Here is an 11,944-nt window from a genome sequence, read left to right on the forward strand (position 1 = left end):
CCGCGGGCGGGCGACACCAACCTACGGAATAAATAAAAACATCCCGAGATGGCGATGGAGGAAGAGGCTCTCCCCGTGAGGGCTTTCACGGTGTGTGGGGGGGGGAGAACGGGGAACCAATTGTCCGGTGCGCGCCAGGCGGGCGCGCGCGCGCTAGGTAAGGGAAGTAGGTGAGCGAGCGGCGAAGGGTAGTGGAACTCGCAGAAGAGGAGCATGTGCGGCGCTGGGGGGCGGGGCTTCACCCTCGTCCAGCAGCAACAGCCCGGTGAGTGGGCGGGGAATCAAAGCGAGGCTGGCTGGAGTACCTTCTGAGGAGGAAGAGGAGGTGGGACGGGCGGTTCCGATTGGCTGCGCTGGAAGGGACGGGCGAGGCCGCCAGCCAACCAGCGGGCGAGCGAGCGCCGGGAGGAAGCAGCAGGGTGATGGAGCGGGGAAAGAAAGGAAGAAAGAGCGCGGTTCTCCCAAGGAGCGAGCGGACGCGGGGACGCGCCTCCCTCTCGCCCTGCCCGACGCGCGCCAGCCAGCCAACTGCGCGCCGCCTTGTCCTCAATTGCCCTCAGCTACGCTTCGCCCGCTCGCTTCTCGCGCGCTTTTCCATTTCGGCTCGGGCGCGCGCGCGCCCTGCGCGCTTATTTCTTCAGGTCGCTCCCGCTGAATCGAAGCGGCGGTGCTGGAGGGATTTTCCACAAGGGAGCCGGCCCAATTTGAATCAGGGTGGGGGGAGGGGTCTCTTCACCCCACCCCACCCCAACCCCGCTTTTAGATATGCTTAGTTTCTTTTCTGTGCGGGCGGCACAGCAATGAAAATGCAAAAAGCGGCCAAAGAGCCATGACGTCGGTTAGAACCTCCATGTTCAGCTGAATTCTACCTCTAGGGGCTCCATTTTGTTTTGGGGGGCATCTTGAGGTGTTTGTTGATTTGTTGGTTTGTTTAAATCTCACACACATACACTGGATTGTGCTTGCCATGTCAGTCCCATTTGCTTGCTTTTATTTATTTATTTATTTACCTACCTGCCTATTTATTTATTTACCTACTTACCTCATGTTCACCTCAAGGGGCTTCGGGGAGGAAATGCTAAAGGAGATAAGCCATGACTGCCCAACAACAGAACCTCCATATTCAGCTGCAGTCTACCTCTGTTTTAACATTTTGAATAACACAGGCGCGCGCGCACACACAAACTGAAGCAACAATCACCCACTTCACATTACATTATACAGGTGTGATAAGCTCTCTCTCGCTGAGATAAAGAACTCGTCCATTCAGTGGTTGCACACACATACACCCCGAACCATGTGTAAAACATACACACACCCTTCATATATCAATATATGAGGTCTCCTCTATGACATTTAGATAAGCAATCCTCTGTATTCAGCTGCAGTATCTCCAACGAGGATGTTGCTGCATATGAACATGGAGGCTCTAGGGTCCAGCCAGGCGCGTAACAACGATCGGGCAAGGGGAGACGGTTGTCTGGGGGCCCCACTGCCTGGAGGGGCACCCCAGGGGCACCTCACGTGACTCCCCATTGCCCCCTGCCCAGCCCCAAGGCCCCTCAACCACTTGCCCTCTTCGCCGTCTCTCCTGCTTGTTCTCCTGGCCGGCAATCGAAGCAGCAGGCAAGCTGCCAAGAGCTCCTTTTCTCCCGCCTCTCAGCTGATCGGCGGGTGGGCAGGGCTTCCACGGAGGCCTGGTGTAGGCCTCTGTGAAGCCTGAACTCGAGTAGGGCCCAAGCCAGCCAGGAAGGAGGAGGCAGCCAGAGAGGCCTCCACTGTTCTCTGCAGCAGAAGACCCCCCTGCTGCCAGGTAGAGTGTGAACTCCTTTTTGTGGTTACCTTCCCCACCCCCCCACCCCCGGATATATAGGGATCTGCTTGCCATAGGGCTTTGAAATGGGGGGGACTGAGAAGTCTCTGAATATTTATTTTTAAACAGCTTGGAAAATTTGCTGGCTTAAAAAAAACTATCTAAAAAGTCCTGTAAGTGGCTTGTTTCATGGCAGAAAATTACAAAAACTTCTGGAAGAAACAGTATTATATTTATTTTATTCATTCATTTATAAATGCACTTATGTTCAAGTTGTTTTGCAACTCAGAAGGTCTGAGTGAGAACTGTGAAGCATGTGTGGTGCTTTTATTTTATTTTATTTTTCTTGTGTGTGAACTGCTCCCCAATAACTTGCAGGGACTTCAGGGTAAATCTGACCAACATGTGAATGCAGCACCTCCATTCCAGAGGAGAGGTGTGTAAAAGGGCTTTAAAAGCCTCCTGTGAAAAACCTCCTGGAATCAAACTTGACTGAATTTGTTCAGAATTCTGAGAAAACAAACATAGGCTCACCCTGCATGGTTGAAAGTCTCCTTGGCTAATCTGCAGCGAGGGGGCCATTTTAATCATTCATCTTTCTAGTGTGTTCTAGGCATTAAAAGTAAAACAAATGTATAGTACTCAATGTATATCACTATATATTGTGACGTGTGCGTGTGTGTATTCAGTGAAATGTATTTCCAGGCAGCATACTTATTTTGAAATATCAGACTTAAATCCTTGGGGGCCTGGGGTGTACGGAGGCCCTGGACTTTGAGTGGGGGGGCCCCATTTTAAAATCTTGTCTCTGGGCCCACTCCAACCTTGCTACGCCCCTGGGTCCAGCTGTCATGTGGGGATCCTCTTGTGGGATTCCCCCCCCCATTCCTGATAGCCGTGATGGCTGTGGGGAACCCCCATGTTTAAAGGCAGTCTACCTCCGAAGACTAAGTGGTGGGGAGAAGTAGTCTCCTCTCCTCCTCCTCCCCTTTTCAAGCCATCTAAACCAGGGGCTGCCACCGCGTGTCAACGAGTGCTAGCCGTGTGGATTCCGCCCTGTGCAAAGAAAGGGAGTGCGCTAGTTCGGCGCCCAGGACAACCTGCTCTGCGATGTGTCTCTTTTGCTATGGGGCGGGGGGAGGGGGGGCTGATCCCAGGCTCTGGCTGATCCCGTTTCGCCCGCTTGAAGGTGGACTGCAGCAGGGCTTCCAGGCCGGAGCGAAGGAGCCCTAGTCTGCAGAGGAGGGAGCCAGGGACGCGCCGAACGTGCGAGCAGATGCGCTCGCTCTGCAGCTGCGGCCGGTACAGAACATTGCAAAGGACGGAGGCATCTGAAGAGCCGTTGCAATTGTGTCAGCACTTCTAGCCGGGAAGGAGGAGAGCAGGGGGGCGGGTGGGAATCTGGCGGCGGCTGCTGCCTCCAAGGTCTGTGGAAGAACAGGAAAATGCAGAGCAAGAATTCCTTCCAGGATCATAATTAAGAATCACATTCTCAGGGGTCTTTTTTTTTTCCCCTTCTCTTTTTTAATCTAAGGTGTGGAAGGGCAATTGTGTGTTGTTGTTGTTTTTTTGTTTAAATATTGTACATAAGAAATAAATTCACTCTTGCACATTGAAAGCTTTGGCACCGAGGAGGATCCGGTTTAGTTTTATTTCTATCCAGGGGCGTAACTATAATAGGGCAAGGGGAGGCAGTTGTCTGGGGGCCCACTGCCTTGGGGGAGGGCGCAGAGGCAAGTCACATGACTGACTCCCCCAGCCACACACCCGTCCAGGCTTAATTCAGTTGTATTCATCCTCCGAAATGGATGTGAGTGTTAAGACCCGGAGCGACCAGAATAGCATGTCTTTCCCTAGTACCATGAAATGACTTGCATCGCCCACAATGTGCAAAACCTTTAAAAAAATAATTTAGGATGATGTTCTACTGTGGCACATAGGTGTTATATATATAAAATTTTACTATGCTTTTCGTGACCACTATTCAGCCTCATTTAAGATTTCTTTACTTCATGAGCTGAGCTTCAGTGGGGGGGGGGGTGTCTCTGGCTGCACTCCAACCTTGCTACGTCCCTGTTTCTATCTGACAATGCAGGCACAATCTGGGAAAGATGTCAGGATTCAAATCCAACCTTTGAAGTCTCAAGAGGCTTTCAGGGTTGGCCTTTGAAGCCTGCACTGCACACACTCCTCCTCCTCCCAGCTCCCCAGCTCATTCTTCTGTTGGAATCAACCTTTCTTGTGGTTATTAATATCCATAAATCCCCAGCCACATGAAGGTCTCTCTAGCTCTCTTAAATGGCCCTGCCCTTTCTCCCTTGGTGCCCCTTGTGCCTGGAACCCCTCCCGGAGCCCCATAGGTTTCCGGCTCCTAAAATAACCACCCTTTCTCCCTTGTGCCTCATTGATCTCCTGGCCCCTTAAATGACTCTACCTTTACTGCCCTTTGTGCTTAGAACCCCCTCTCAGAGCCCTAAATAGAGCTCCTGCTTCTTAAATGACACTGCCATTTCTCCCTAGATGCTCCTTTTGCCAGCAATCCCCTCCCACAGCCCCTGGATCTCCAGCTGCCTAACCTTACTCTACCCTTCCTCCTTTGCTGCCACTTATGCCTAGAACTCTTCCCAGAACCCCATAGATCTCCAGCTCTCTTAGATTACTTTGCCCATCCTCCCTTGCTGCCCCTTATGCCTTGAACCTCTCCCAGAGCCCATAGATCTCCTGCTCCTTAAATGACCCTGCCCATTCATCCCTTGCTGCCCTCTGTGCCTGGAACCCCTCCCAGAGCCCCATAGATTTCTGGCTCCTAAAATAGCCGTCCTTTCTCCCTTGCACCTCATTGATGATCTGGTCCCTTAAATGACGCCTCCCTTTGTGCCTGGAACAAGTGTTCCCTCTAACAGGGATTCCCAGATGTAGTTAACCACAACTCCCATCATCTCCAAGCAAAAGCCATTACAGCTGGGGATTCTGGGAGTTGTAGTCAACAACATCTGGGGATCCCTGTTAGAGGGGACACTGCCTGGAACCCCCACTCAGAACCCAATAGATCTTCCACCCCTTAAATGACTCTGGCATAACTGCCCCTTGAACCTAGAACCCCTTCCCAGAGCCCCCAATAGATCCCCTGCTTCTTAAATGACTCTGCCTTGTCTCCCTTGCTGCCCTATATGCCTTGAACCACTTCTGCAATGCGTCTCCCTTCCTTCAAGTCTTTTCTCAAAACCTCCCTTTTCAGTGAAGCCTGTGGGCCTAAGGGAAAATAAATGAATCTTCTCCCCCTGTTTAACCACCTTTCATTTCGCTCCCCCTTCTCTGGTGTCTCCGGAGAAGGACAGGACGAGGGGGACATAGGAGCATAGCTGCTGATGCCTAGAGGCAATTTCCATGCATGCAAATCCCACAATTTCCCTCCCATTCCAGCGTAACCTTTTATTGTTCACCTGTTCAGTTGCTGCCTCTTAGGTTTATGGTTGCCAATATTTCCCCCCTGGCAGAGTGCTTCTGCCCTTAACAGCTGCACGAATGGCAGAAATTAAGCAAGCGAGGAGTACTGTATTTACCTGAATCCAAGACTAGTATTTTCCCCAAGTTTTTTAGCCTACTTTCCAGTAGGCTTATGAGATCACCTGGCATTCTGTGTGAGTGTCCCTCCATGCATCCATGTGTCTGTCGGTGTGTGTGTTTCCTCCTATCCCCCTTCGCAATGCTTGGACCAATATGAACCAAATTGGGCACAGTTGTAGGGGCACTTCAGCCACATAGTTTGTGAGGATGTCATCCACCCTGATTCAAGATGATGGACGCATGAACGTTTGAGGCACAAGTGGGCTAACTTGTGACCCACCAAACCAATTTGAACCAAATTTGCTACAGCCGTAGGGACACATAGGGATGCCTCAATGGCATAGTTTGTGATGATGTCATCCACCCCGATTCCAGATGGCAGACGCATGAAAATTTTATTTACCTACTTACTTATTCAATTCATACACCATCTGACTCCAAAGGCTCTAGGCGGTTCACAAAAACAAACACAACAAAATAAGAAACTGTTAAAACATTCTAAAACAAATTTTTAAAAATTCCAATATTGCTAAAAGCCTGGCTAAAGAAATGTGTCTTAAGGGCTCTTTTAAAGGCTGGTAAAAAGTTAAGAAGCAAGAGAGAAAAAGCATTGACACTTTTGAACTTTAGTGCTGGAGAAGACTTCTGAGGATTCCATGGACAGCCAGGAAAACAAACAAATGGATCCTAGAACAAACCAGACCAAATTTTTCACTCGAGGCACAAATGACCAGGCTCAAACTATCATACTTGGGACACATTATGTGAAAACCCAGCTCCCTTGAGAAGTCCATCACGCTGGGGAAAGTTGAAGGAAAGAGAAGAAGAGGACGACCAGCAGCAAGGTGGATGGACTCGATGACGACAGCAATGAATGCACCACTGAGAGACCTGAAAGGCCAAGTTGAAGACAGAACATCCTGGAGATAATCTATGTGGTTGGTAAGAGTCAACACCGACTTGACGGCACTTAATCAATCAATCAATCAATCAATCAAAATGTTGACCCACAAACATCTATAGGGAGCGCATTCCATAGCCCAGGAGGGATCACAGAGAAGGCCCACTCTCAAGTCACTGCCAGATGAGCCGGCAGCATATAGATATGGTCCTCTCTTGATGACCTTAATGTGCGGTGGGGATCATGCAGAAGGCGGCGCTCTCCCAGGTAACTCGGTCCCAAGCCATTCAGGGTTTGGAAGGTAATTACCAACATTTTTTATTTTGCCCAGAAACCTATTGGTAGCCAATGCAATTGTTTTAAAACAGGCTTAATATGGTCTCTCTGACAAACCCCGGAAACTACTCTAGCCATTGCATTTGGGGCCAACTTAAGTTTCCAAACTACATGCAAAGGCAGACCCATGTAGACCGCATTGCAGTAGTCAAGCCTAGAGATTACCAGAGAGCACACCACAGCGCTGAGATGATTATCTTCAAGGAATGGACGCAGCTGTTTTATCAGCCAAAATTGATAGAAGGCACTCCTGGCTATAGCCTCAACCTGAGAAACTAGAGTGAGGCTTGGGTCCAGAAACACTCCCAAACTATGTACCTGATCCTTTAGGGGGAGTGCAACCCCATCCAAAACAGGAAGATGTATCACATCCCTTCAAGTATGACCCCTTCCCATGAGTGCCTCCATCTTGCTTGGCTTCCTTTTCGTTTTATTATCCCTCCTCCAGTCCATTACTGCCTGTAGGCAGGCATTCATTGGGGTTATGCCATTCCCTGATGACTATGTCATGGAAAAATAGATTTGGGTGTCATCAGCGTATTGATAACACTCTGCTCCAAATCTCCTGATGATCTCATCCAGCAGTTTCATGTAGATGTTAAAAAGCATCAGAGATAGGATGGAGCCCTGAGGGATAGCATACAATAGCTCTTGTTTTGGAGAGCTACATCAACTGGAATCTACCAGAGAGATAGGAATGGAGCCACTGCAATGCAGTATAACAACAACAACCTATTCCCAAATTCCCCAAACAATCCAGAAGGATACTATGGCCAATGGTATCGAAAGCCACAGAGAGATCCAAAAGAGATCAGGGCAAGTTGGCTAACTTGTGGACCATCTAACTGATTTTAACCAAATTTAGTACAATTGTAGTGAGTAACACACAGGGAAGCCTCAATGGCATAGTTTGTGATGATATCATCCACCCCGATTCAAGATGGCAGACGTGAAAACATTTGAGGTGCAAATGGGCTAACTTGTGAACCACCTAACCAATTTGAACCAAATTTGCCACAGTTGTAGTGAGTGACACTTAGGGACACCTCAGTGGCCTAGTTTGTACTGATGTCATCCACCCTGATTAAAGATGGCGGACACGTGAACATCTGAGGTGCGTGGGAACCGATTTGGACCAAAGTTGGTACAGTTGTAGGGACACATAAGGACACCTCAAACACATAGTTTGTGATTATGTCACACACCTCAATTCAAAATGGCGGACACATGAACGTTTGAGGTGCAAGTGGGCTAACTTGTGAACTGCCTAACCAATTTGGACCAAATTTAGTCCAGTTGTAGGGTTAGTGAAAGGAAAGTAGGCAGATTAGTTACTAGAACAAATTATTGATACTAGAAATCGGGGAAAGGAAAGCTTGTGCCATCGAGTCGGTGTCGACTCCTGGCGACCACAAAGCCATGTGGTTTTCTTGGTAGACTACACATTAGTCTATCAGGCTTGTGAAAATGTGGTTTTCTTGGTAGACTACAGGAGTGGTTTACCACTGCCATCTCCCGCGCAGTACGAGATGATGCCTTTCAGCTCCTTCCTATATCGCTACTGCCCGATATAGGAGTTTCCCATATTCTAGGAAACCAGCAGCGACTCGGACCAACAGCCTCCTGCTCTCTAGGCAGGTTACTTCCCCGCTGCACCATTAGGAAATCAGGAGGTCGTCTTAAAATCAGAGTCCTGTTCCTTTGAGTAAATGCAGATATAACTTTAGTGGGGTCATCTTAAATACAGAGTCATCTTTGATTTGGGTAAATATGGTACTTTGCCCACTGATTTCTCCCTGTTGTGTCCAAGGATACCATATTTCCCCAGCAGGGTTCCTGTGCCATTTGCAATACAACTGCCAGCTTCCCAACTGCCTTCAGTTACTGCGCCTAGAGCAGCGGTGTGGAGAATTAATCTGCATTAGTTTGGTTTCTACAGCTTTGATGGTGTGTGGTTACAAAAAGGAGTGGCCTCTCTGTGCCCTGAAGCACATTGTGCCCAAGGAAGAGTCCGTTTCCTTGGTTGTCGGGTTCTGTCTTTGTTTGCAGACAGTAGTTTGTTTGGACAGAGCTTAGGGGTTGTGGTGAAATTAAAAACACACACAAAACAAAACTATCCAATGAGAAGGCTCCCTCAGGTAAAGGTCCTGTCCAATCACATTAAAAACAGAAGGGTCTCTGCTGCCTGCAGGTGAAGGCTTCAGCCAATCAGTGTCCAAGGTGACAACCAGGCCAGGATTGGATGGGCCTCTCTGAACATTGGGGGGGGGAGTATAATCAGGGTCCGGACAGGCTGTTGGGGGCCCTGTTGAGCCCCTTTCCAACATCTTGGGAAAACGGTGCGCACAGAATGCTGGGGTGTGTCACCTTTCCCAGCACTTTCCTCCTAGAACCCTTAAGAGAGGACTCTGTTTCTCTAGAGAGGAGAGCTAGTCTTGTGGGAGCAAGCATGACTTGTCCCCTTAGCTAAGCAGGTTCCACCCTGGTTGCAGTTGAATGGGAGACTAGAAGTGTCAGCACTGGAAGAGATTCCCCTTCTTAGGGGATGGAGCCGCTCTGGGAAGAGCATCTCGGTTCCAAGTTCCCTCCCTGGCAACATCTCCAAGATAGGGCTGGGAGAGATGCCTGCCTGCCACCTTGGAGAAGCTGCTGCCAGTCTGTGAAGACAATACTGAGCTAGATGCACCAATGGTCTGACTCAGTATATGGCAGCTTCCTGTCTTCTTATGACTTAAAGCACCCCATCCCGGCACTGAGAACAGTGCAGGGCTGCACAAACAGAGGTCAGAGAAATGGCTCTCACATAAAAGATTTTTTTTTTTTGCCAAAGTGGCCCCCACTTGAAAAATAGTGCAGATCACTCTCTTAGAGAGTTCTGAAAGAAAAAGCAGAGCTAAAAGAAGAAGGCAGTAGGCAGTTCAGGTAGGGGAGAATGAGAACATAAGAACAGCCTTGATTGATCAGGATCAAGGCCTATCTAGTCCAGCATCCTGTTTCCCACAGTGGCCCACCAGATGCCTCTGAAAAGCCCACAGGCAAGAGTTGAGGGCATGCCCTCTCCCCTGCTGTTGCTCCCCTGCAACTGGTATTGAGAGGCATCTTGCCTCTGCGGCTGAAGGTGTCCTCTAGCCACCAACTAGTGGCCATTGATAGCCCTGTCCTCCATGAATTTGCCTAAGCCCCTCTTAAAGCCACCCAGGCTGGTGGTTGTCACCACACCCTGTAGCAGAGAATTCCATAGATTAATTAATGCACTGTGTAAAACAGTGCTTCCTTTTGTCAGTCCTAAATTTCCTGACAATCACTTTCATGGGATGACCCCTGGTTCTGGTGCTGAGAGAGAGGGAGAAAAATGTCTATCAACTCTCTCCACATCATGCATAATTTTATAGACCTGTCATGTTTACCCTCAGTCATCTTTTTTCTAAGCTAAAATGCTCCAGGTGTTGTAGCCTTGCCTCGTAAGGAAGGTGCTCCAGGCTCCTGATCATCTCAGTGGCCCTCTTCTGCACCTTCTCCAGGTCTACAATATCCTCCTTAAGAGACAGTGACCAGAACTGTACACAGTACTCCAAATGTGGACACACCATAGCTTCATATCAAGGCAGCTGGGCAGGTACTGGAAAGCTGGTTTCTAGGAAGGCTGGCTCAACCTATGTGACTTCGAAAAAGAGCTGTGTCTGGCCTGAGCACCGCCCCTAAGGAGTGTAGTCCCTGTGCCTTCAGGAAGTTAAGCAATTGGTTAGTGGGGAAGCCTAATCTGTTAGGAACCTTCTAGTTAAGGTGGTAACTGGCTAAAAGCAGAGGAGAACCAGACTGACTTTCTGTCCGAGACAGCAAGCAGGGCAAAAATTGTGCACACTTGGGCATCTGCACTAGAATGCTATGACCTAACATTACAATAACACCACCACCCCCTCCGCAAAGTCCTGCTATGTTTCCTCTTCTTGACAGGGGGGTTGTTCCTGGGAGGGATGAGCGAGGAACAGCAGGAGGTATATTCCCAGGAGGGTCAACAAAAGCGCGAAGGTCTCTTGAGTCAGAATTTGAACTACAGCTGTGAAAAGTCAGAAAGTCAGAATTTGAACTACAGCTGTGCGATAAAGAAGGAAAACTTGTATCCAGGATGTATGGTCTATTACTATTGGAAGATACAAGAACGGAGGTAGTAAAAACCTCAATGATTAAATGGCCCCAGGATCTTGGTTATAACATTGATTTTGAAAAATGGGAAAAACTTTGGATAAAAGATATAAATTTTACTGCTTGCTCTAACCTAAAGGAAAATATTTTGAAAATGATGTATAGAGGGCATCTTACGCCCAAAAAGTTGGCCATAATTTACAAGAATATGCCAAATAAATGTTGGAAGTGTAAGAAAGAAGAGGGTTCTTATTTTCATTTATGGTGGACATGCAATAAAGTGAGAGGTTATTGGGACTTAATATATAACGAACTTAAATTTTTTTTCAAAATGACCTTTCCTAAGAGTCCAGAATCAATACTATTAGGTATTGATAACAATGCTCTCCCGAGGAAATAGTGGACCCTCTTCATGTACCTAACAGCGGCAGCAAGACTGATATTTGCACGCAAATGGAAAGATAGTCAATGCCCATCTAAAGGGGACTGGATCCTTAAAATACTAGAATTGGCAGAAATGGTGAAATTAACATCACTACTAAGAAATAAATTTGAAGATTTTAAAAAAGAATGGGACCCTCTTCTTGTCTATTTAAAAATATACCATAAAATGGATTTTTCTCAGGCCTTTGAGGGCTATTAACAAATGTGTCAAAAATATTCTTAAGTTTATATGATTTATTGGGGAGAGAATGTTTAATCTACAGGCAAGAAATGGTTATTGTCAATAACACTTGTTCCAGTGATTGAGATGGAAGTCTTCATCGTATGTCTTCGTGAATGTTTGTATAAGTTGTGTTTGTCCTTTTGTGTTGTGAAACTTGAATAAAAAGTATATTAAAAAAAAAAAAGTGCGAAGGTCATCCCAGCTGCCCAACTAAAGCAAGCAGGCAGCTATATTGGGCAGCAGCAACATAGGAAGGTGCTGGAGGCAGACGATCACTTCAGTGACAATGACAAAGGCATCATTTCATACTGTGTGGGAGAAGGCAATGGTAAACTACTCCAGTATTTTACCAAGAAAACCACATGGATAGAGAAAATAGAATGATTGTTGAGACTTTTGAGGAGACCATGGACAGCCAGGAAAACAAACCAATGGATCATAGAACAAATCAATCCAGAATTTTCACTCAAGGCACAAATGGCCAGGCTCAAACTCTCATACTTTGGACACATTATGC

At 47.7% G+C, this 11,944-nt stretch overlaps 1 protein-coding gene and 1 long non-coding RNA gene across 2 annotated transcripts in view; one reads left to right on the top strand and one right to left on the bottom strand.

Moving 5' to 3' along the window:
• DOT1L (DOT1 like histone lysine methyltransferase) overlaps positions 1-1,618 on the bottom strand; it is an 89,044-nt gene extending 87,426 nt beyond the window's left edge. The window contains exon 1 of the mRNA XM_053291877.1: positions 1,575-1,618. The gene's annotated coding sequence lies outside the window, so the exon portion shown is untranslated. The remainder of the gene's footprint in view (positions 1-1,574) is intronic.
• LOC128343222 (uncharacterized) lies at positions 792-3,431 on the top strand. The gene is made up of 2 exons (XR_008315391.1): positions 792-1,813; positions 3,003-3,431. It is a non-coding gene; the product is annotated as an uncharacterized LOC128343222 (long non-coding RNA).
• The last annotated feature ends 8,513 nt before the right edge of the window (positions 3,432-11,944 follow it).

Source organism: Hemicordylus capensis, chromosome 2 (genome assembly GCF_027244095.1).
Source record: "Hemicordylus capensis ecotype Gifberg chromosome 2, rHemCap1.1.pri, whole genome shotgun sequence".
NCBI classification, from domain to species: domain Eukaryota; kingdom Metazoa; phylum Chordata; class Lepidosauria; order Squamata; family Cordylidae; genus Hemicordylus; species Hemicordylus capensis.